The 27,184-nt window shown below is 35.4% G+C and overlaps 1 protein-coding gene across 3 annotated transcripts in view; it reads right to left on the bottom strand.

The window, feature by feature from the left end:
- Positions 1-4,453: 4,453 nt before the first annotated feature.
- The window catches only part of LOC129393842 (uncharacterized), a 1,009,906-nt gene continuing 987,175 nt past the window's right edge, over positions 4,454-27,184 (bottom strand). For all 3 annotated transcript variants that reach the window (XR_008620938.1, XR_008620939.1, XM_055097920.1), the window contains one exon: positions 4,454-8,110. The gene's annotated coding sequence lies outside the window, so the exon portion shown is untranslated. The remainder of the gene's footprint in view (positions 8,111-27,184) is intronic.

Genomic DNA, 27,184 nt, shown 5'->3' with positions numbered 1-27,184 from the left:
GTTACCAGACTGGGCTTTGAGGAAGAGAAAGCAGGACTAGATGATCTTACTTTCTAGCTGTGTCCACTTTGATAACTCAATTATCTTTATGATGCCTCAATTTCTTCATCTGTCACTAAGAAATTAAAATTTAAGTTACAGAAATTTTAATACAGATTTTAATAAAAAGTAAATCATTCAATAGTCATGTAACAATCATCATTATTTAATGTCTAAAAGCTCTTGTTCCCACTTTTAAAACTTCTTCTCCAACACCCCTGGCAGGCATTTGTAGTTCTGCAAAAGAAAACAACATATTTAACGAGTTTTGGTGTGAAGCTCATCCATAGAATACTACAAATTCCTAAAGTCACCAATTTGAGTTAAAGAAAAACTTTTTTAAAACTATACTTTTGGGTGCACCTAATAGAACTCCTTGATTTATCTTCTACAGCTGTTGTCTGGGTGGTGTTTATGGATAAGAGCTAATAAGGATGGTATAACAATACATGTTTAATGATATGTAACAGTGTGGACCCCTGAAAACATTCCCATTATATAATCCATATTTTCTTTTCTCATAAAAGCTTCTATTACATCATGCTGTTTCATTCTTTGGAAAGTTCTAGGTCAAACATGCTGAGTTTACAAGTCAAATGATTTCCCCACCTGCCACAGGCATAAACACTGACCTTCATTTTAAAAAGAAATCAGGTTATCATTATTTTGTCTTTGAAACTCAATGATTTTTGTAGTAGGAATTAATTTTTTCTTTCTATCAGTACTAAAGATTCTCGTTGTCAGAGCTCCTCTGACATGGTTTTGATGTTGCACAAAGTGGAAAGGAACCAGTTCACACCCCTGTGGCTATTTGACTCTGCTTTGATATCTGGGGGTAAATATGGCTCTGTCAGTGCAACAATCAGAGAGCTCTCACAGGGAACACCTGCAAAAACAGTCTGAAGCTGTTTTGTCATCGTTACTAGGGCAAATAATAGTCTCTTCTTGCACCTCAGCACCTCAAATCTTTCAGAAAAAGATTTGTCAGCGATTCCATATTTTGCAACAGAAATTTGTAGCATCCCTCAGTGTAGTGGGGAGGATTGCATACTGGCCATCGGAGAAACTCTGGGGACTTCAGGCAGCTATCCTGCAGGCTGTAATATTGCAGGAAGAAAGAAGAGGCAAATGCCAGCCTGTCAACTTCTTGGAGAAGATGGATGGAACTATCAATAAACCAATAAAGCAAAGACAGACTGATGCAAAGCAGTGATGCCTGTGACAAGGAGCTAGCTGCAGGAGTGACAAGGCAGAAGTCAATAAGGCAGCTTATTACACCCGAAGCTGATAACTGATATCATCATCAATAAGTAGAGACTCAGCCACCTGGGAGAATACACGTCCCTTCAATCAAGAAAGTCAGAGTGGGTGGGAGAGGCAGTTCTGTACCTCCATTCTAGGGAGAGCATAAACTCAGTCTCCACTCACTGCAGACCACCTTGGTCCAAGGACAGGAGGATGAAATACACACACCTGGACCAATGACTCACCACCCCAATGCTGCAAGGCAGGTCTTAAAGGCAGAACTGTTGAGTACAATTTTAACTTCATCTCATGTTACTCATATTAGCTTATTACAAAGAAATGATGTTTTATTTTTGAAGATTAATTATTTTTCCAGAAATTTTTACCTGTGTCCAAACTAGGTTAAGACACAGTTATTCTGCATATCTTGTACCACCTACGTGTACTTGTCAAAAAATCATTAGCCTATCAGTGAATATTGGATGATTCTTCATCATCAGGATGTACAAAATTATTTCACACAAGACTGTATGTGCGTGTTTTCCGTGCCCTAAAGAATGAAAATAATATCAGCAGTGAGTGGAGAAAAGCTTGTAGGGACTATGAAAATTTAAGACTACTATGATCTAGACATGATATTTATCTAGAGATTCCCATTGGTTCTAATCCGGGGGAACCTCAGAAGATTTCGATCATTTTCAACTACCTAATTTCTCCAACAGTGTATATTTTTTGTAGATACAATCTTTCTACTGTATCATACCAGTGAGGACCGAGATGAGATAGACTAGGGAAGAAACCCATGTCAATATGGTATTTCATCATTATTAAGAATATTTTAATAAAGCAGAAGTGGTTAAGTCAGGCTCACTGATACGTATGATAAAAACTTATTCTATAATCAGAGGACTCTGATAAATTTGCGAGTTTCCTAAGAGAAGTTCATGTTCTGCAACTGCACTGAATCTTCTAGTCTGCTTGCTGTAGCTAGCATCAACAGACTCTCTTTCATCAGAACTGGAAAAGTCTCAAGAGATTCAGCGTGACCCAGACCACCCCAGATTATTAACCTAAAAAGCATGGATTAATAGGGAAGTAGGAGTTGGTTTGGATTATATTTACCACACATAATATAAGACTCATAGTTAATTTTGAATTTCAGATCAATAACAAATACTTCCTTAATGTAAGTGTGTTTCATGCAATATTTGGGACATATTTAGACTGCAACATTATTCATTGTTTATCTGAAATTCACATACAAGGTGTCCTGTATTTTTATTTGCTAAATCTGACAATCCCAAAGACAGCTCACTGAAATTTTCATGCTAAGGTGAGGCAGAAACTTTATTTTCCTGATTTGGGCTTCCTGTACTTGTCTTTCACAGACCACTTTAGAATTCTTTAATTCCCAGCCCTCCTGACCCACTGCAGATAGACATCTGTGCAGCTCCAATTGCCTCCGTCAATCTTGACTCTGTCCAGGTTTAATTTAAGCCTGAGGCTACATTGCGGCATTTGTTCAATTGTTCTTCCGTATATAAGTCATTCTTTGGCACATTGCTTGGTGGAATTCCAGGTAAAGTTATACATGAATATAACCCAGGATTAGGCCAGTTATTCTCAGAGCTAGTTATTTCCTTATTTTCTTCTTGCTCAGAATCTACTGCAATGTGAATACAATACTAAAATCCCCAGCATCGTGTGAGACCGGCCCAGCAATAAAAAGGAAACCATCCATCTAATAAACTGTCCCATTACAATAATGGGATGAGATCATCCAAACTGTAACTTTTAATGGGATGTTTCAACACTCAGCAGCTAACACCCTCATTGCACTATGTCTGCAAGAATCCAATGTTATTTTCCACCTGTGGTTCAATTGATTTCACCCTCCTCCCTTTTGTCTTATTGCCCTGACCTGCCAAAGCTTAGTCCAGCACCCAAAGCTTCTGCCCGTGGCAATAACTGAAAATCTAAATTGCTCCAGGAAACAAAAGGCAATACTGAAGCTCATCCCATGAATACTAAAGCTGCTTTATCCCCTCCAAGTTTAAAAGAGATTCATTGTTTATTGTCTAACACTGCAAATATAGTTTGGAGAGGTTCAATACTGTGCTTGCGACTCAGGCCAGTCAGAAGGCAGGTGAAAGAATGTTTTAGTACAATTGGTTAATATTTAGGGAGAAGGTGAGTTCAATCACTTTCATAGAGCTAAGTTAGAAAATTGTCTGTGGTCATGATTTAATTGTTTGCATTTTTTTCTCCCATGAAATGCTCATGCAATTTGTTGCTGGACTATTTCATTGATGGCATAAGATTTGTAAAAGGAGACTTGGAGATGAGGTTTGAAAAACATATTTTCTAATGAATGTGATTTTAATATATTACAATATCCTGGTCTTTAGTCAACTGGATTGATTCCTCTTCCCAAGAAAAATAACGCCCCCCACCCCCGCACTATTAATTTCCCTTCTTAGGAAATCACATTGTATCACTTTCAGAAATAAAGAGTACTATTTTAGTTCTGTCTTTCCCAAATTTATGAACCACCGAAGTAAGCAAGATGCTGCAAAGTACTAATAAGAATTTGAGTGATGTTTTTAACACCGCAAATAGATTTATCAAAAAATCTTACATTCAGCCCAACACATGACTGTCTAGAGTAGACCAAATTCTTAACTTTTGACTAGAATATTATCAACTCAAAACAGCTGTAATTTAATTACAAGCTTCAGAAGCTTCCTAACAAATATTTATATGTATCTTTTGACTACTAAATGGCTATACTTTTAAATGGCTATAGCTAATCAGAAAAAAACTTTTCAAATTTTTGTTTTTTATTATACTTTAAGTTCTAGAGTACACGTGCACAATGTGCAGGTTTATTACATATGTATACATGTGCCATGTTGGTGTGCTGCACCCATTAACTCAATCATTCTCAAAATGCTTGAATTAAAAAGAAATAAAAATCAAATCTTTACCTCACATATTACATCAAATAAAATTTGGGTGCCAAAAGAACTAGAAAAATCTATATGTAAATTCTATGCAAATAAGAGGCAGTAAAGAGCTTTCTAAGTGTGACATCAAGGTAGAAATCTAATATAAGAAATTTTCAATAGAGTGACTATAGTAAAAGTAAAAAATTTTACTGGACCAAAAAAAGGCATTTGAATAAAATAAAATGGCAAACAATAGCAGTTGAATTAAAAGTGGCAAACTGTTAAGATCTATAATATAATGTTAAACATAGCTGTAAATCAGGCCAGGTGGAGTGTAAACCCAGCATTCTGGGAGGCTGAGACAGAGGAGTTTTTGAGCCCAGAAGTTTGAGACCAGCCTGGGAAACATAGTGATATCTTGTCCACACACACACACACACACACACGCACACACACACACGCACACCCACACACATTAGCTAGGTATGGTGGTGTACACCTATAGGCAGGAGGATTGTTCGAGCCCAGGAGTTTGAGGCTGCAGTGAGATATGATTATGCCTGTGAATAGCCATTGCACTCCAGCCTGGGCGACAGAGCGAGACTCCCTCTCAAAAAAAAAAAAATTTAAAAATTAACTGTGCAAGATGGGGCATGCCTCTGTTCCCAGCTACTTGGGAAGCTGAGGAGGGAGAATCTCTTGAGCCTGGGAGTTTGAGGCTGTAGTAAACTATCACTGTGCTGCCTCACTCCATTCTGGGCAACAATGTAAGACTATTTTTTTTTTTTTAAGATGGTGTTTCACTCTTGTTGCCGAGGTTGGAGTGCAATGGCGCGATCTCAGTTCATTGCAACCTCCGCCTCCTGGGTTCGAGCGATTCTGCTGCCTCAGCCTCCCAAGTAGCTGGGATTACAGGCAACTGCCACCACATCCAGCTAATTTTTTTTTTTTTTTTTAGTAGAGACGCGGTTTCACCATGTTGATCAGGCTGCTCTCGAACTCCTGACTTTGTAATCCACTTGTCTCGGCCTCCCAAAGTGCTGGGATTACAGGCATGAGCCACCAAGAAGAAAATTAAAATGAATTTTTAAGAATTAGTGTAAATTAAATAGAATTTAATCCTGTAGGTCATGGTATAAATTAAATAGAATCAATAAGGCAGAAAAGTCAAAAGTTATTAGCTATAGTTTAAAAATATAACCCACTAGTACCAGAAACTACAAATTAAAAAAAATAACAAAACTTTTTTTCTACTTACCAGTATAGATATTATTTTAAAAAGTGATTGTGCCCAGTGCTGTTCAGAGTAGGAAATGGAGGCACTTTCTGTATCAGTGGTTGGGTTTTGTTTTAGAGAGAAATATGCCAAGATTTACCATATTTCTAAAATCTCATTATAACCTGGCCCTAGTAGCTTCACTTTGAAAATTCTCTTAATAATTAGAAAGGTGAACAAATATGGAGGCTGGCTGAGATGTGTATATAAAATGCCCATCACTGTAATAGAAAAATTTATATAAATCTCAATGTCTAACAACGAAGCAATATACAAGTGATACAAAACTCATTTGCAAATTTTCTAGTGCCAGCCAAGATGGAGTAGATCCTGCTGGGGCTCAGAAAACAATGCCCCAAAATGAAGGCCTCGGAAACAAAAGTGCTTCTCTCTGACCTTCTCCTGCCCTCCTTCTCTCAGTCCCATTCTCTCTTGAGGCTAGCCATAAAAACTACCATCCCTCTTACCCAAGGCAGGTCATAGAAACCAGAATGAATTTTCCACCAAAGCCAGCCATAATACCCAAAAATGTTACTCTAACTTTCCCTCCTCTTTTATGTGTAAAGAAGAATGTCCACAACGAAATTATCTCACTTACCTTGTTTGGCTGTAGATCATAAGACTGATCCCAGAGAGGGTCCTGCCTCACACCTAGAAGGAAGAAATCCTGCACAGAGGGGCCATAAAGAATCTAGGCAGACAGGCCTTGCTGGGTTTCCCCACTCTGTCTATTAGCGTTGGATCAGACCCTTATGTCCAATGATATTTTACCTTGTTGTCTATACTTTGTTGAATGTAAGCATAAAAAAGGACAATTTCTCATATATACAAGTTAAATAAATTTGTATGTCTTTTCTGCTATTAAACTGGCCTTTGCAAGTTGATTTTTCAGCAAACTTTCCAAGGCCCAAACAGTACATTACAACCTCAATCTGTCATGTATTAATCTCAAATCTCTGAATGAAATACAAAAAGCAACTTCTTTAAGATTCTGAAAAGTTAATAGTAGGCAGAACGGAGATAGGAGCCAAGCTTGAAGAATGTCCTTTAAGCGTGAGTTTTTCTTCTTCTTCTGTTCTTCAAGCATGGGTCCTCCTCCTCCATTCTCCTCCTCCTCCTTTTTCATATGCGAGGGGGACAGGAAAGTGCTGGGAAGGGAAGGGCATAGTCCCTGACTCTGGCTTCACTCCCGGGCCTGTGTCCATGGACCTAGGTGAGGACAGCCATTTCTGTTTTTATGGCAAAATATTGCATTTTCCAAGACCACCCTGGCCCACCATGCCCCCATCCTGTGCCTATAAAGACCCTTACTGGGCAGAGACACAGCAGCTGGACAACCAGAGGAACACAGCGGCAGAAGAACACACAAGTGGCTGGACATCGAGAGGACGTCGAAAGGAGCACGCGGCAGAAGAACACATGGGCAGACACCAGCAGACTGCAGCAGGCCGACCAGGGGAACAATGCAGTTTGGTCAGGGAAGCCGAAGAGCCCGGTGAAAAGCCACGAGGCCCGACTCCAGAGGAAAACCACCTTCCCACTCCATCCCCCTTTCAGGCTCCCCATCCACCTCGCTGAGAGTTACCACTCAATAAAAAACCTTGCACTCCTTCTCCAAGCCCACGTGTGATCCGATTTTTCCGGTTCACTAGGGCAAGAGCCCCAGGATACAGAAAGCCTTCTGTCCTTGTGATAAGGCAGAGGGTCTAATTGAGCTGATAAACACAAGCAGACCATGGATGGCTAAACTGTAAGAGCACACTGTAACACACCCCCGCTGGAGCTTCAGCTGTAAACATTCACCCCTAGACACTGCCCTGAGGTCGGAGCCCCACAAGCTGCCTGTCTGCATGCTCCCCCTAGAGGTTCGAGCAGATGGGCGCCTAAGAAGCGAACCACACCCCCATCATATGCCCCGCAGCGAGGGGGTAAGGGGGGGCAAGGGAACGTTTCATTATTTCATTATTATTATTATTTCATTATTCCCATTTCATTATTATTGTTATTATTATTATTATTTCATTATTATTTCCCATTTCATTATTATTATTATTATTATTATTATTTTGTCATCCAGATTTGTCATAAATGCAGCCCTCTGCAGTGCTATACAGTGAATTGAGGTACGACAGTATCAATCTATTTCTGGCTAGGACACCAGGAAAAGGAACCTCTGGAATAAAGGTGTTTCCTTTTCTTTCTTTTTTTTTTTTTGAGACGGAGTCTGGCTCTGTCGCCCAGGCTGGAGTGCAGTAGCACGATCTCGGCTCACTGCAAGCTCCACCTCCCGGGTTCACCCGTTCTCCTGCCTCAGCCTCCCGAGCAGCTGGGACTACAGGCACCCGCCACAACGCCAGGCTAATTTTTTGTATTCTTAGTAGAGACGGGGTTTCACTGTGCTAGCCAGGATGGTCTCGATCTCCTGACCTCGTGATCCGCCTGCCTCGGCCTCCCAAAGTGCTGAGATTACAGGCATAAGCCACAGCGCCCGGCCTTTTTTCTTTCTTTTACTGCTGAAGGTGGCCTCAGTTGCAGAACTTCATTTGCAGGAACAAGAGCCGTGGTGCACGCATGTAAATCCTTGAGGCAGACAGCAATATTTCTGTACAGAGAAAGCGAAAAAAAAATCTGTCATGGGTCAAAGAGCATAAGCGAATCTCTGTTATTTCTTTTCTGTCTCTCTTTCCTTGAACCGTAATGTCCAGATGCCCGTCCCAGTCACAAGGACTATGAGATAGTGCTGAGGGATAAAATTCTGAGAAAAACTCTGGCATTATAGGCAGAGTACCAGAAAAAGATAACTCTGGAAGCCAGATATTGTGGAAAGGGGGTCCCTTGATATTGTATGAAGCAACCTACCTAAGCCTTAGGCTGTTATGTCTGACCTACAGATGTATGGGTAAGGCCATGTGCACCTAGAAATGCCCTAAAAATTAAACTGACATTGGAATGACCATGCACAAAATGCAAGGTACGAATTACAGCCTAAACCCAACCAGGTTGACGCCTTTCTAAAAGAAAAATAAAATCAACACTCTACAAAGGATTATAAAGAGACCTAGATTCTTTACATTGTAAAGAAAATAATACATATCTAGGTTGGAATCCAAAATTGCTCAAAATACAAAGAAAAAGGAATCCATGGCAAATTCTCAAGGAAAAAGATAATTACCAGAGACTAAGCCAACTCTGAAATGACCCATATATTGACATTATTAGTCAAAGACTTTATCATAGTTATAACAACTGTGCTCCATGAAGTAATAATGAACATTCTTGAAATAAATCAAAAGGTCACATTTCTTGGCAGATCAATACAAACTATTAAAAAAGAACAGATGGAAATATTAGAAAGAAGAATTATAGTATCTGAAATAAAACAACATCAACAAAACAAAACAGAATGATCTCAATTACAGAATACAGAAGACAGAGAGAACAAAATTATTTTAAAAAGAATAGAGATTTATACACAAAATCTGTATATATATAAACACAAATTTCAAAAGCTCATATGGCTATGTTAATATCTGACAAAATAGACTTTAGAACCAAAAAAAATCGCCCAGAAAAAAAGAGGGCTGTTAAAAGATGATAAAAATGTTGATTCACCAAGAAGAATAACAATATAAAATGTGCATCAATATTTTAACTTCACAGCTTCAAAATAATTAAAGCAAAAACTTACTAAATTTGAAGGAGAAAAAGGCAAATTCATAATTACTTATGGATCCTTGAACATTTATTTCTGGGTAATTTTTAGAGTAGGGAAACATCAAGATTACAGAAACTCTAAGCTACACTATCCAGCAACATTATTTAATTAATATTTATTGAACACTCCATACAACTGCAGAATTATTTTCAGGTGAACATAAATTATTACCAAGACATACTATAATCTGGACCATAAAAGAAACCTTAACAAATTTAACAGAATATAAATTGTACAAAGTATTTTTGTTTACTATAACATAATTACATAAGAAGCTAATAACAGACATATAACAGAAAATATTTTAATCACTTAGAATTAAATAATGCACTTGTAAACAACACAACAATACAAAAAGAACTCTCTGAAAAATTAGAAAATATTTTAAACTGAATAAACATAAAATAGTAACATATCGAAAGTAGCCTCAGTAACATTCACAGCATTAGAAATTTAACTTGGAATGGAAGAAAGGTTGTAAGTCAATTTTAAGCTTTTACCAGAAGAAAGGTGAAAATCATGAACAAGTTAAATGAAAGCAACTAAAAATGAAGATAAGTTCATTTAATAACATAAAACAGAAATAAAAATAGAATCAGAAATGCTCTAGAAAAAATACCTGAAACTAAAAGCTGTTTTTCTTTGGAAAGCTCACTACATTGATTAACCTTTAGTCAAATGCAACTTACCACTCTCAGAATTGAAAAAGGGTAATCATTAAAGAGTCTACAATTATTAAGAAGATAAGAAGAAAGACTGATAGCCACCCTTTGCCCATTATAAAATTTAGATGAAATGGCCCAGGTTATTGAAAGATATACCCTATCAAAATTTACTGAAGAAGAAAAATAAGTTGTCCTCTGGTTGTTAAATATATTGAATTCACAGTTCAAAGAAAACCTCAGGCTCATATTGTTTCACTGGTCAATTCTATAGATCACTTAAAAATGAAATAATACCAAGTATACAAAATCTCTTCCAGAAAATAGAACAGCATGTGACTCTTCTCAACTTATTTTATTGGGCCAGTACTGCTGTGATACCAAAACTAAATAAAGACATAATTAATAGAAAAAGCACAGACCATTATACTTCATGAACATAGAAGCAAGTATATTTGATAAATCCACTGTTTTATAAAAAAGATATTACACATCATGACCAAATCACGTCCACACTGTGAATACTAGGGTAATTCACCACTCAAAATCAACCAATATATTTCATAAGAAACTAAAGAGAAAATATATGGTCAACTCAACAGAGAACAAATCGTTTGCTTAATTTAATACTTTGTTGAGATAAAAACTCCCAGCAATAAAAGGATACATATTTAATCTTGTAAAGAACATTTGTAACACACTCTAAATAATCTCAGACACAATGATGAAAATTAAATGCTTTTCTTCCCAGATTGGTAATAAGGCAAAGATATCCATAACCACCACCCTTGTTCACCATCATGCTGTTAATTCTAGCCAGGTCAATAAGGAAATATAAAAAAGTAAAAGCACATAGATTTGAAGGGAATAAATAAAGTTGTCTCAACTTGCAGATAGTATGATTGACTATACAGAAAATCCCAAGGAAAATAAGAAAAGAGTGTTGAAACTTCTAAGTGAGTTTAGCAAGGGTACTAGATACAAGATCACTATGTGAAAATCAACTTTCATTCCTACATACTAGCAATGAACAACTGGAATTTGAATTTAAATAAACAACAACATTAATAGTAGCACCAACAAATAAAACTGTTAAATATAAACTTTAAAAATGTATCTCACTTTTCTGCTGAAAACCACTTAAATAAATCAATTAAGACCAAAATAAATTTAGAGATATATCATGTTCGAATAGGAAAGGCTCAATTTTCCCTAAATTAATTTATAGACTCATCACAATCGCAATCAAAATTTCATTAAGAATATGTAAATATTGACAAACTAATTCTAAAATGTCTTTGAGAAAAATAATTGCAACAGCTAAAATAAAAATTGAAAAATGCAGAATGCAGCTGGGAGATGTACTCCCTATTTTTAAGTTTACCGTAAAACTATAGTAATAAAGACAATGTAGTATCCACAAAAAATAGATATGCAGATAGATAAGTAGATATCTATCTGCATAGTAGATATCTATGTAGATATCTATCTGCATAGTAGATATCTATGTAGATATCTATCTGCATAGTAGATATCTATGTAGATATCTATCTGCATAGTAGATATCTATGTAGATATCTATCTGCATAGTAGATATCTATGTAGATATCTATCTGCATAGTAGATATCTATAGATACCTATCTACTTATGCAGATAGATAAGTACTTATCTATTTAGATAGATAGATAGATGATAGATAGATAGATAGATAGATAGATAGATAGATAGATAGATAGAACAGAAAATAGAATGCAAAAGTAGACCTACAGAAATTTTATCGGTCTAGATAGATAGATAGATAAATAGATAGATAGATAGATAGATAGATAGATAGATAGATAGATAGAACAGAAAATAGAATGCAAAAGTAGACCTACAAAAATTTTGTCAATGTGATACATTTTGACAACGCAATGAAGAAACAACAGCCTTTTGAGGAAACTGTGCTGAAATTTTTGGTTATCAATGTATAAGAAAATGAATCTTGGTGGCTACCTCATACTTTATTAAGAAAAAAATAGATCATAGAATATAAAATTGAAAATTGTAAACTTTGATAAATAGAAAAATATATATGACTTAGAGTTAGGCATAGAGTTCTTAGATACAATACCAAAAGCATGATCCATAGAAGAAAAAACTTGAAAACTATATCTCACCTAAATTAAAAATATTTTCACATGAAAGTCACTGTTAAGATCATGCAAAAGCAAGTCTTAAAATGGGAGAGTATGTTTGTAAATCATTTATCTGTCAAAGGACTTATAACCAAAATATATAAAGAACTCTCAAAATACAACAAAAATAAATAAAAATATCAATTTACAAGTAGAGGAGTTAAACAGATATTTTACCAAATCAGATATACAGATAGTAAATAAACACGCAAAAAGATGGTCAGCATCTGAAATCAAGAAAATGTAAATTAAAACTACAATGTGATCTCAATATGCACATTACCACTACTATGATTAGAATGACTAAAAACCAACCAACCAATCAACAAACTGATAATAACATGTGCTGATGAGGGTGCGGAGAAACTAGAATTTTCACATATTGCTGATGGGTGTGCACATTTAAAAATCCTTATTGATTTTTGCGTTTGTCTTTTTCTAATAAAGGTAATACAGAATTACCATATGATCCAGTAATCCACTTCTAGGCACTTACCTAAAAAATGAAAATTTGTGTATGTAAATGTTTATATCAGCTTTATTCATAATTGCCAAAAAATGAAAATAGCTGCAATGTCACTACCTATTGAATGGATAAGCAAACATATCAATGCAATGGAATACTACTCAACAATATAAAAGAATTGACTTCTGATATATTCAATAACATGGATCGATCTTAAATGCATTGTGCTAAGTGCAAGAAACCAAATTTAAAAGGCTCCATATGGTACATGAAATTCTGAAAAGGGCAAAATCAAAAGGAAAAAATCATAGAGTTGAGAAAAATTCAGTGGTTGTTTATGTGTGGGCATGAGGAAAGCGGTTGACTGCTAAAGGGCAGCATGAAAGAACTGTTCTTTACGTAACTCGATGGTAGAGGTGTTTATGCTTCCTTATGCTATTTTGAAAATTCACAGGATTGTGCAACAGATAGGATGGTTTTACTATATAAGAAATTTCTAGTGGGCTAAATTTTCTTCTTCCTTACACTTTGGATCACTTTTATATAGTGATTATATATTACTTATCACATGATATTATGGATATTTATAATAAAACATTCAGATAATGAAAACATAGTTCACTTTTGTTAATACAATATTTGAAAACAACCAATTTAGTACATTGAAGCAGTAACTCAGTTCATCAACAAGGTTAGACTTGATCTTAGGATAAAGGAGATACTATTTCTAAATTTGCTTCACACATTTTAATTGTTTTGGTTACACTCTAAGACTTTGGGAATATTAATGGGACAGTAGCACTTAAGACAAATGAAATAGTTGCTGAAGATTTTAACTTGTATTAAAAATGCACTGCTGTGTTCCATGAGCAAATAAGTTGCTAGGGAAAGGAGACACAGGATAAAGACATTAAAAACTACCATCACAAAAAACAGAGGAAGTACTTCCTCCTTCAGTGAAATTATACTGTATCGACACAATTTTATGTAGGTTAAATATTGCCATTACTTTTTAACATTTTTAATATGAATATTTTTAGATGAGTAATATATTTCTGGTATTGAGTTTTGGATAAGAGGTTAGAATACACTGTGAAAGTGAGTCTTAAAAATTAAATTAATGAGAAGAGTATCTTAGTAATGGGCACTGAACCAAAATATCCATTGCCTCACTGCCTTAGGGCTCCTGTGTATCTCCCATATATCTTCATGCAAAGCTTAAGTCAAAAGGGGAATTTCTTTCTCTGGCATCTCTCTCTTTTTGTCTCTCTCAGTCTCATGCACACACACACACACACACACGCACACCCCCCCCTCCCCGCCCCCACACACAGTATTCAAGATCTGCTTCAACATAATAGGTTAATTTGAGAAAAAAAATCTAGGAACTGATCATTTGTTATATCACTGATAGGGTTTAAAACAAGTAAGAACTGGAGCTTTGGACAGTAGAAAATACATATTTTCCTGTAATATAAAACATATTATATGAAATCAATTTTATATGCATACTTCCACAATGCTTATCATTTGTATAGAATACAAATTAAATAGGTGAATAAAATAGAGAATTTAAATTTGGTAATTGTAAATTATTAGAAGTCAGACAAAATATTATTATGTCAGGAGGCTGAGGGAAAATAATACATTTATAGGAAATGAAACAACCTTGAAGTAACATCGTTACACTTTTGAGAAACAGAAATTTAGATAAGGTGTCAAATCAAGGAAATACATATTCTTCAGGAAAAGAAAAAAATGAGAAAAATATGAACTAATGATTAAACTAACAATATTTCCTAGTGAAGATTTTTTAAAAAGGAGAAAATAGTATGGATACTTAAATTGCAAACTTCTCTTTATATCACATAAGAAGGCAGTTAACAAAGCAATTTGTATCACAGATAAGTAAAGATTTGATATGTTTATATGAGATAATAAAGATTTCATTCAAATAGAATAGTAATACAAAACTACTTAAAACAAGGAATTTTGCTGACTGAATCCTCTACTATCTCATAAATAGGAAAAATGTTCTTACAAATAAATATAAATACATGTATAAAGCACATCTCATGGCACCTTGCAGACAGTATAGGATCAAATGAAAAGTTTGTAGATTTAAGCAAGGTAAAATAAACAATCTGACTAACTCCAGAGCCTAACATTTAAAAATTATGGGATGAAAAAATTTTAAGGCTTGATTTTATAAGTGAAACTAGACGGATGGGTGACAAACTATATGAATCTATTTTTTCTGAGAAGAGACATTACTGATGACTTTTAATTTATACTTTATTGTATTCTTTATGTAGAGCAAAGAGGAGAAACAAACCTTAATGAAATGAATTTACATTTGTTGTCTCATAATATTATGAAGATGCTATGGTTTGAATGTGTCCCCTCCAAAATTCAGCTGTTGAAACTTAACGTTCAAAGGGATGGTATGGGCCCTTTAAGAGGTGATTAGGTGATGAGGTCTTCTCTCCCATGAATGAGATTAGGTGCTCTTATAAAAGGGCTTGATGGAGGGAGTTTATCCCTTTTTGCCCTAACCCTCTGCCTTATGAGGACACAGCATTTCTCTCCTCCAAAACATGCAGCCCTTACCAGTCAACTGAACCTACTGGCAACTTGATTTTGAACTCCCCAGCCTCTACAACTGTGAGAAAATAAACTTCCATTACGTATACATTACTCAATCTTTTATGCTGCTATTTTTTTGCAGCAGTGCAAAATGGACTAAAAATAAGAATATGAGATCCCTATTATGCCAAAACCTTATTGTGTAGGGAATATTTTAGGAAAAATAAAGTGTCAAATTCATGATGATATTAAGTCTACTCAATAAGTTTTACTGATTGTCAAGTCTAATCCATGTAACACCCTGGGGAATTGTATCCTAGGAAATTATGATTTACAGAAGAACAAGGCATAAATTTGTCCCTACGAGTCTGAAATGTTTGTGTGGTAGGTAGAGAGATGCAAACACAAATTTTTCAGTTTGCATACAGATGCTTCTTGATTTATGATGGGGTTACATCCCGAAAAACCTATTGTAAGTTGAAATATTGTAAGTTGAAAAATCATTTACTACACCTAACTTACCAAAAAGCATAGCTTAGCCAAGCCTACCTCAAATGTGCTTAGAACACTTACATTAGCCTACCGTTGTACAAAGTCATCTAACACAAAGCCTATTTTACAGTAAAATATTTAATATCTCATGCAATTTAGTGACTACTGTAATGAAAGTGAAAAACAGAATGGTTGTATGAGTACTCAAAGTACAGTTTCTACTGAATGCATATTGCATGTATGCCATCATAAAGTAAAAAAATTGTTAAGTCAAACCATTGTAAGTCAGGTATTACCTGTACTTTTTAAAAATTGAAACATCAGCTGCTGATTTATAGGTTTAGATAAATAAATTCTAAGTTGTGGGAAATACGTTGTCACTATGCATTGAGCCAGTTGTGCTTACCATCTACATTTTTTTTGTATTTACTAAGACAGATTGATTTATTTATTTTAAATGTCTGTTTTCTTGCATCTATTATGTTTACTTAGTATGTCTTCATTATTATCTGGGGATGGATAAAGTACTTTTAAATTGAAAAGAATTTTTTCTTTCTTCTTCTTTCTGTTAATACTTAAAATTCCGAATCCAATACAAATAAAAAAAACCTCTTATTCTTAATTCTTACAAATCACATTCCATTAAAGTGCTAGAACAGTTAGAACCAATCAAAATCTTTGTATAATAAGTAAAGTTTTCTAAAGCCTCAGAAAATGGCTTTCTTCTTTGATTAAATGCATTCAATACAGTAAAATTTCAGAACAAGAAAGAAACTTACACTTAATGTTTATGAAACATCCATGTAACTCGAAATTCTCTCAGAAAAGCACAATAGACTTTCACTAAGTTGTAATTTAATTGAATACTATTTGATAGCGATAGCTATGAAATATATTGTTTTGTACATTTCTCAAGGCTGCATACAATGATGAGTGTTTAGTACTTGTGTAAATACCGTAATGGCTTTATTTCATAATGTTTCACAATGTAGCCTGAAATAACTGCAGATTCTTGTCATTTGTGCCAAGACTATCTGGATGTGAACATAAACGTCCATAAGGTCTGGTAGTATGTTATTTTGCTAATGTTCCTGGAATGACCTGCTTGACAATGGGAGGCTATTAGCTCCATTGTCAAGGAGCTAAGCAACACCTCTAGGTGACTCTCCTGCTGCAGCTCAGGAACATTTGAAAGGCAATATACTCTTCTTTCAATCTGCAGAGAATGGATTCACTCAAGATCACCCAGGTGAGCAGGCTTTTGCATCAGACTACACAATTAATTAAACATTGGGACCCTACCAGTGGCCAAGGCTCCTGGAAACTGGGAACATCTCCGTGTTGTTCAGGATACAAGTGTCACTTCACAAACATGTTGATTCTAGTGACATATCAACTGCTCTCAAGCTATGTAAGCAAAAAATAGACTTGCATTGTAATTACTTTTGATAATGTTCCTCTTAAATGTGTCATTACATTCTGTTTGGTTTTAACAAGAGGTTACGCTATCATTTATTTTTTTTTACCACAAACCTAAGAATCAAGTGGTACTATTATCTAATTGCTATTTTAGAAACAAGATAACTGAGACTTGCTTAGAGAGTTTGAAAATAATTCCCATAGCCACCCAGCTAGTAATTAATAAAGCTGAGATTTAAACCCAAATCTGTCAAACACAAAATCCTACGCTCTGTTTCCACTCCCGACTGAACACTATGTAGCCAAACTTGTAGTATAAGGATATACATAGGGGCCATGTTGCTCAATAGATGACTCTCAATAGAGATATGGCTGAGTAGAATGAAGGGCTAGCTAAATATGTTCATCTTTATGAAATTCGATATTTTTAGAAATTGAAGAACACAGAATATTTAAATATCAGAAATCTCCTGGAGCCTCTTTCTTCCCAAATTTCTTTGGAAACACTTTCTTAATCTGTTTTGTTAAAATTCAGATGTCTGCATGCTGGCTACAAAAACTGTTTTACAGTATTTTAAATGTAATTACATGAGGCTTGGCCTTCCTATGAGTGTATACTCATAGCATGTATTAACATGATGTGTAACATGCAGAATTTGTTATATATTAGTTTGAAATAGTGAGCCCTTTCATATGCTCTGACCAACTTGCTCATCTAGCCAAGAGTAAAATCAACATTTTGTGTACACGTCTAGGAGTGTACATCAAATTTTTTGTGTGTACAGACCTAAACTTTCTTCCATTCCAAATATTTTCTCCTCGTGTCTTCCCTTTTAGTAAAGAGCATGATTATCCACCAGGTAATCTAGGCCGGGATCAGACATTGCCTTCAGCTCTTCTGTCTTCCTCATCCTTTATATCTGCTTATCAGTCTAATTGATTCTACCTCTTAAAAACCTTGAAGTCTCCTCTTTCACAAGTGTTAAGATCTAAGTTTAGTACAAAAAGTAGAAATTACATATAAAAATTATTTATTTAGACAAGTAGAGACTGATACTGACTTAATGAACAAAAGATTTATATCTCCCATTGCACTCTCTCTTTGGAACATACATATTTACTTTACTTATTGTTTGAAATGGCAGTTGAAGTTGCCCAATGTTTAAATTGTTATTTCTGTAGCGTTCATGCTCTCGCTTGCTCTCTCTCCCTCTCCTACTTATTCTTTTACTTTTGGCTAAGTATATGTATTTGAATGTGTGTAGGTTAAATATGTCTATACATATGTCTGTTTCTCTTTATCTTCCTGGCCCCTTACTCAATCTATGCCACCATCATTTCTGAACGCATCAAATTGGTTGCATAAATGGACTCCTTCCCTTCCGATTTTACTCCTCATATTTATTCTCTATACTGTTACCAGAGTGAATTTTCTAAAGTACAAATAGATTCATGTTGCTTCCTGTGCTCAACACCCTTCAAAGTCTCTGTCTTATTCCTTGGATAAAATATACTTTTGCATGATTAAAAAGTTTGAAAATAATCTGGCAACAGCTTGATTTTCTAACCTCCATTCCAACTATCTCCCAAAGCATCAAACAATCGCATGTACTATCCCATTCTCAAGCATATTCTATGCTTAGGTTTACTGGGTCTCTTTTATGTCCTTCAATTTTCAGCATTCATACATTCTGCTTTTGCTGCCTGAAACGACTCGTCTATGTCCTGTGCTACTTGCTGCCTTCCTCGTTCTCACTGCTGAGTGCCAGCAGAGCATGCCCTATGGAGATTACTTGGACACATCTGGCACCCTCTGGCACGCAGCTGGCTTGGTAAATGGGGAGCAATGACAGGCAACTGGAGGAAGAATATTGATGACCCAGCCCTTATTCCTCTGGCACTCTTCATAAAATCCTCCCTTTGGTTTTACACACCTTGGAACATCACAGAGCCCCGCTGTTCCCAGTTCCTGGATCCTACACTCTTCTTGAGGTTTCCCTATACCACGCTGACACTTTATAAATATGCTTTTATTAAAGTAGCTCTAAATTATCCTATTTTGTGGATATCATCCATTTCAGTTTTGGCCCTAACCAACGCAATCATTATTCCTCCTTGCCAACAACTAGTTCATCGGCCAACCCTGCTCATCCTTTGCTTCTTGGTATAAATGCCCCTTCCTCTTAGTAGTTTCCTTTAACTCCTAAGCCTGGGTTAGGAGTCCCTCTTTTTTTTCTCATAATAATATGTACTTTTCTCTGTCATATCACTTACAATTTTCTAACTTTTTCTATTTTCCCCTTTCCTAAATACAGCCTTGTAAGGGTTGTTACCCTAAATGGTTCAAGCTTTGATATCCAAGTGTAACAGTGGGCCTGGCACACAGAGAGGCATAATAGCACCTGAGTACCAACCACTCAGATTCAAATCCCATCTCTGTGACATCCTTACTGTGGGAATGTTGAGTAAACTGTTTAGCATGCCTGAGCCTTCACTTCATCATCTTTAGTATAAAGATTATCTACTTATGATGAAATTGGCAGATACCACAAGCCAATGCTTAGAAAATGGTTAGTACTCTGCCTGACAATTAAATACTTAATATATATTTGGTAATATTATTCTTATTTTTTTCTTTTATGTTTTTGTAGAGACTGGATCTCACTACTTGCCTAGCTCTTGAACTCCTGGCCTCAAGCAATCCTCCTGCCTCAACCTCCCAAAGTGCTGGGATTACAGGAGTGAGCCACTATGCCCAACATGGTATTATTATTATTGTTATTAATACTACATTGCGCTTCATAAATAATTGCTAAATATACAAGAATATGTTTGTTTCATTTCATGTTATCTGAAAAGTAAGATTCCCTCAAAAAATCATGAAGGCAACAAATTATTTGACTTGCTATGATCTCCACTCAATTAGTTGAGATAGCACATATATTTTTGAAGTCAAGTATTGTATTTATTTCACGAGACCAATCTTGTGATACCTTAAATAATACAATTATAAAATATAAATTAATTTATTTTATCCATCATTTCCCATGGATTCAAAAGGATATGAAAAAGACTTCACATTCTTTCTGACAGTAAATGATATTTAAATGAATAAATATGTAATTTAAGCAGGATTTGTTTTCCGTAAATTTCAGTAAGTTGAGTAAAGGAGTGTGGCTTGAAATACTACACTCTTTAAAAGGGACACCTTTTTCAAAGAGGAAATCAAAGCTTCAAAGACTGAGAAGTTCAATTAGCTGGCAACTGCTATCAGAAAACTTTAACCCAGTACAATGCACTAGAACATCCAAGAACCCATAATAGGATAAATAACCAACAGAAATAACCTGGGAGTCCAGGAACCAATTTATAAGCAACAGCTCATAGAGAAGAAATATTGGATAGAATTTCTGCGGGGAAAACTTAGTGAAGTTCAATGCAATTGTCCTCTTTTAAATTTTCCCAGTATGTTGACCCCAGGGTAAAAATCTCCTACACACTTTCCACCTATTCTCTCAATCCAGGTGACTAGTTTATCTCAGTCCATTTGAGCTGATTTTTCAAGTCCATTTCAAGGGAAAAGCATCAAATAACTTCCCCTACGGCTCAGATGGCAACTACAGGAGAAAAGAAGAAAAATATTTGAAATGAAAAATGAAAGAAAAAATAGCAAAAGTAATATCCATATGGCATTACTGATAAAAAAAAATCTTAAGCCCAAGAACTTGTCAGGATCCTGAGTTTCATTTATTACAATAGCTGTTTCAAGAGAAATAAAAATGGATGCAGAATTATTTTGCTCTGTCTTCAGTTTGCACAGCAGAAAACAGTACTCAGTGGAAAATGATCTCCAGCATCAATCACTGTAACTGACAGCTGTAACCTAAATCTTACTCTAACTAATTAGTCTTAAAATATTAAATATGACCAAACTTTTCTGGAATTATTTTACGTGGAAATACAAGCCTCCAGATGGATCCTCATTGAGTGGAGACAGAATCACTGGAATCTTTGTTATTTTGGAAGAAATTGTCAAATGAGAATAATCTCAAACAATGTTGCAGCTATTTCTCATTCTGTAGGGTCACAGTTACCGTCAAACTACGAAAAGTTCAAAATCATCTTTAAGTTTTTCTTTCAACAGCTGAAAGGCAAGTAATGAGATAAGTCTTGGTGACAAAACAAAAACCACAGCCTTCTCCAACACTTGCTTCTGTCCTTTTTAACCTGAGATATTAAATGTAAGATTGCTCCTAACTTAAGAAATGCAACGTAACAGCCCTTCATTAGATCCTGGAAATACAGCTGGAGTTTCTGTCAAGGTGGGTCAGCTGGATCATAATAGACACTGACGGATGTGTCAGTTAAGTGAAATTGCAAAGATGAATTCGAATTCTTTTTTCTACCCAGAGAGAACTCTTTTGGTATTAAGGTCACTGGGCAGTTTTATCTTTGGATGAGAACTGCCAGATTCATTATATTTCCTCACATCCAGCTCCTTAAGAAAAGACTTGGCTTTAAAATATTTGATATTGTCTGTCTTTCTGAAGTTTGCATTCCATTGAAATTGGACTTGAAGCCCACTTGATTTACAATAACTCTGATTCTGATGACAAAAAATGAATACATTTAAGATATCAGCAAAAGGCTGGTTTGTTCATGTTAAACTGATTTAAAGAATTGTTAGGGAAAATTCACGCAGACACTGATACACAGAGGCAAACACACATGCACGCGCAAACAGCACTTGTGCTTATCAACAACTCCACAATCAGTCCATCCTTCCATAAAAGGAGAGGCTAATTTTCCCTTCAGTCTTTTCTGTCACAGACTGTTGCTGTCAGAATGAAATATATTGCACCTGGGTATGATTAATTGTTTTCTGAAGCACAGTTGTACTTTGAAAAGTAACTTGAATAGCTTAATTCTCTCTCAACATATTTTATTAGCTTGGTGTTTAAGCTTCTACCTGGACAGTTTAATGACATGAAGCATTTGTGTTGTTCTCTTGGAAGAGATAGTGATTTCACCTCTGGGCCTCAGTTCATGCTTTTTGCAGTGATTTCTGATGGTAGGTGTTTTGTTTTTTGATAAGTTTGTGTTTAATTTTGAATAGTCAACTAGAGTCATTTTCTTATTTTTGTAATTCTGACCTTTCTCATGTTTTCATTGCATTGAACCCATCTCATTAGTTGCTAACCAAGCACGGAACAGTGAAATTTATGTATAAAGAAAAGCATAATTATTATATTTTTTCATTAATTTGTCTACTACTATACTGCATAGTTAGCAACTTACATGTACTGGAGAGATAGCTTCTGCTTTGTTAAATGTGTCCATATGAAAATCAACATAGCACAATAGAAATACTTTAAGTTACAAATGGACTGGATCAGGCATGAAGGAAACTAAGACATGAAAGAAATGTTCACCCAATAGTAACACTATTGAACTCTGGGTAATAATATCTCTCATAGGAACCAGTGTAAATACCAGTGTAAATATATATATATCATATATATATATGGATATATATATGGATATATATATGAATATATATGGATATATATGATATATATGGATATATATATATCACTGATATATATGGATATATATATCATATATATATACTTTTTTCTCAGTGTCCATAGAATATCTCAGAATATCTCAATTTCATGGAATTTAGATAACTTCTAGCCTATGCTATTTTAAATCTTGTATATTTAAGAGATACTTATAAGACAAATGACTTGTCATGGAGGAAACAAGCAAGATATATTTCTTATTTAAGAATTTACATTTGGCCAGGCATGGTGGCTCATGCCTGTAATCCCAGCACTTTGGGAGGCCAAGGTGGGCGGATCATGAGGTCAGGAGATCGAGACCATCCTGGCTAACACGGTGAAACCCCGTCTCCACTAAAAAATACAAAAAAATTAGCCAGGCGTGGTGGCGGGGGCCTGTAGTCCCAGCTACTCGGGAGGCTGAGGCAGGAGAATGGCATGAACCTCGGAGGTGGAGCTTGTGGTGAGCCGAGATAGCGCCACTGCACTCTAGCCTGGGCGACAGAGCGAGACTCCGTCTCAAAAAAAAAAAAAAGAATTTACATTTAACTAGTAGCAGAGCTGTTACTAGAGTAAGTTTCTCATAGTAGAACTCTTTCACCACAAACCAGTATTACTGAATTGTGTTTTTGCGTACAATTATGCACTGCATAATAATGTTTCAGTGAGCAATGACCTGCATTATGACACTGGTATCATGATTATGGACCTGAAAAATTTTTATCTCCTGGTGATAGCCATCATAATGTTAGAGTACAACTTATTATATGCTTGTTTGTGGTGATGCTGATATAAACAAATCTAGTGTGCAGCCAGTCGTATAAAAGTATAGCACGTACAATTACATAGAGTACATGATACTTGATTATGATAATAAAGACTATGGTACTGGTTATGTACTTACTGTACTATACTTTTAATTGTCATTTTAGAATGTATTCCTTCTACTTGTAAAAAAAAAACTTAGCTGTAAAACAGTTTCAGGTAGGTCCTTCAGCAGATATTCCAGAAAAAGTCATTGTTATAATGGTTGACAGCTACATGCGTATTATTGCCCCTAAAGACTTTCCAGTGGGATAAGATGTGGAGGTGTAGACAGTGATATGGAGGATCCTAGCCCTGTGTAGGCTTAATGTGTGTGTTTGTGTGTTAGTTTTTAATAAAAAGTTTAAAAGTAAAAATAAAATAAAATTTAAAATAGAAGAAAGCTTTTAAAATATAGGTATAAAAAGAAAAAAAGGCCAGGTGCAGTGGCTCATGCCTATAATCCCAGCACTTTGGGAGGCCAAAGCTGGTGGATCACCTAAGCCCAGAAGTTCAAGACCAGCCTGAGCAACATGGCAAAACCCCACCTCTACAGAAAATAAAAAAATTAGCTGGGTGTGGTGGCACACAACTCTAGTCTCAGCTACTCAGGAGGCTGAGGTTGGAGGATCGCTTGAGCCTAGGAAGTGAAGGCTGCAGTGAGCTGTGATTGCACCACTGCATTTCAATCACTCCAGCCTGGGCAACAGAGCAAGACCCTGTCTCAAAAAAATAAATAAAAGGGAAAAAAATATATTTGTACAGCTGTATTAGTCCATTCTCACACTGCTAATAAAGACATACCCAAGATGGGGTAATTTATAAAGGAAAGAGGTTTAATTGGCTCACAGTTCAGCGTGGCTGGGGAGGCCTCAGGAAATTGATAACCATGATGGAAGGGAAAGCAAACATGTCCTTCTTCACATGGTGGCAGGAAGGACAAGTGCCAAGCAAAAGAGGAAAAAGCCCCTTATAAAACCATCAGATCTTGTGAGACCTCATTCACGGTCACGAGAGCAGCATGAGGGTAACTGCCCCCATGATTAAATTACCTCCCACTGGGTCCATCTCACAACATGTGGGGATCATGTGAACTACAATTCAAAATGAGATTTGGGTAGGGACACAGCCAAACCATATCCACAGCTATACAATGTATTTGCATTTTAGGCTGTGTTATTATACAAGAGTCAACTTTTTTTAAAAAAAGAAAAAGCCTATAAAGTTAAAAGCTTATGGTAAACTAGGTTATTTTTTTATCAAAATAAACATTTGTTATAAATTTAGTGTAGCCTAAGTGTATAGTGTTTATAAAGTACAGTAATGTACAATAGTAATGCCCTAGGCCATCCCATTAACTCAGTACTCACTGACTCACCCACAGCAACTTCCAGTCCTGCAAGCTCCATTCATGGTAAGTGCCCTACACAAGTGTACCATTTTTTATCTTTTATACTTTATTTTTTACTGTATGTTTTCTATGTTTAGATATGATTAGATACACAAATACTTATTATTCTGTTATAATTGCTTACAGTATTAAGTACAGCAACATTCTGAATAAATTTATAGCCTAGGAGCAAAAGACTATACCATATAGCCTAGACATGTAGGCTGTACAGCCTAGGTTTGTCTAAGTCCACTGTATGAGATTTATATAAGGACAAAATTGCCTAAGGACACATTTCTCTGAACCTATCCCCGTTGTTAAGTAACACATGATTATACTAATTTGTATTATTTTCCCTATGTAAGCAAGGATAAAATAGAAATAGTGTCTTCATAGTCTCTAAATCCCCTGTAAATCCAGTTCTGCATTTTTTTCATATATTAGGTGTTTTTAATCACTTACTAAATATGAATGACTGACTTAGTGGATTAAAGCTGGGCATTCTACCAATGAATTGAAGTAATTCTGTTATTCTGTTTACATATTTTAAACAGCTGCTAAATAAGGATATTTTTCTGTCTACCAAAGTAAATCTAAAAAACACTATGGATACTTACCAGGTTAGTAGTACTATTTGGGTAAGCTCGTAGACAGAACAGTATCGGAAACTAAATGGAAATCTTTTTTCAAATTTTTTCTGTGCTGAAATAATCAAAATTTAAAAACTTAAAATAAAATTAACTGAAATATTACATTTGAGATCATTTGAAAAGCTGCATATTAAGTTTATGTGATTAGATATATTTAGACTGTGTATCAAATTATGATTTTAATTGCATCGAGTGGTCTGTAAACTGCTTTTTTGCAAAGTGCTTACAGGTTATAGATGAAAGATGAAGAATTAAGAAAGGTAGCTCACTTGAACTGAAACCTAACCTAATTTATGATGTACCTTACCACTGACTGCAGTACAAACAGGGATCCAATTAAATTCGGAAATTCTGATCACAATTTGGGAATCATGAAAACTATAGTGAGTGGATGACAGTAAATAACCACATAGCTTTTAGAGAAAGAAAAATTGGCAAAGATACCCTAAATTGCACATATTAGCTATGTTTTTACTAAACGGAAATGGTCTTAGAGGTGGATAATTGGGGCACATGGCTTCATGAGTGGGCCTTGGTGCAAGCTGTTACCCTCTGACACAAAGTATCTAACATACAGTCAAGATTACGCAGCTTTGTGTGTGTGGAAATTGGCTTGAGATCAACTTCTGTGGATCTTTCAAGTTTCCTTTATGGTATTCCTCTTAGTGGGGGATTAGTTTTGCACTGTATTTTCATTCTCATTTGCATTTCTGGAGTTATGTTCAAGGCAAGTGGTGGAGTTAAAATTGTTAGCGCTCATAGTTGTCACAGAAAGACAAACAGTGTAATGACTTGAAGATATACTTGGATTATTTTATTTTTTATAAAATAAGAAAAATCAGAAGAAAGGTGTTTAACATTGATGTAAGTCCTATAATAGAAAACCTTAATCCTAGGAAGTATGAATGGAGTACGAAAGCTTTCCCATATGCATTACAGAGAATTAAAATACACAATACACATAACCTAGAGAGATCACGATTGCAAATGAGATACTGTTATTCTTATTGGTGTGCTCCATTTTTATTGCTTCACCTCGGAAAATGATTTTTATTATCTTCCTACTTTGTTTAGAATAGTGAGGAAGTTTACAAGTTGTGTCTACTGATAGAGCAAATAATCATTTTGTCCTTAAAAAAAAAAGAAGCCCATTCTTCAAGGTTTCTTCAACTATTGCCCTCTGTGGGGACACAGAAGGGAATATTAATGTCAAAAATGTGATACAGATGCATGGATTTTTTGGGATCTGACAAAACCAGTCTATTTGTCAAGCCATAATCACCAAACAGTAACTGACTTTTAAATATGTGTAGCTTTGATGTTAACTACTGAGAGAGGATAAGGGCTTGACATTGATTGATGTCAATGTCAATTTCATTTTCTCAGAAGTCTTTATATGTTGAACATTAACAATTTTAAAAATACCACTGTGACTTCATAGTGTCTCTATCAGCAATCTGCCATTGCTGTAGGTCTTCATTTTATATGAAAGAAATTTCTGCTAGTAAATTAATAATGAAATGCCATACCAAAAAGATGGACAGCTTTCCAGTGACCTTCCAGTGTAAATTATTTCACATACTGGCCTAGCCATGATTGTTTATCATTTCTACTATCATCATCATGAAATGACTTAACACATTACAGTGAGTAAATGATCTTTCCTCAAAAGTACCTGGTGAATTTTGCGTTCTGCATTTTTCAGTCAGGTGGACAGAAAGCATAATCTGTGTTACAGTTAGCACAGGAA

This window comes from Pan paniscus, chromosome 15, assembly GCF_029289425.2.
Source record: "Pan paniscus chromosome 15, NHGRI_mPanPan1-v2.0_pri, whole genome shotgun sequence".
NCBI classification, from domain to species: Eukaryota; Metazoa; Chordata; class Mammalia; order Primates; family Hominidae; genus Pan; species Pan paniscus.
This window is presented reverse-complemented; position numbering and strand designations above follow the sequence as displayed.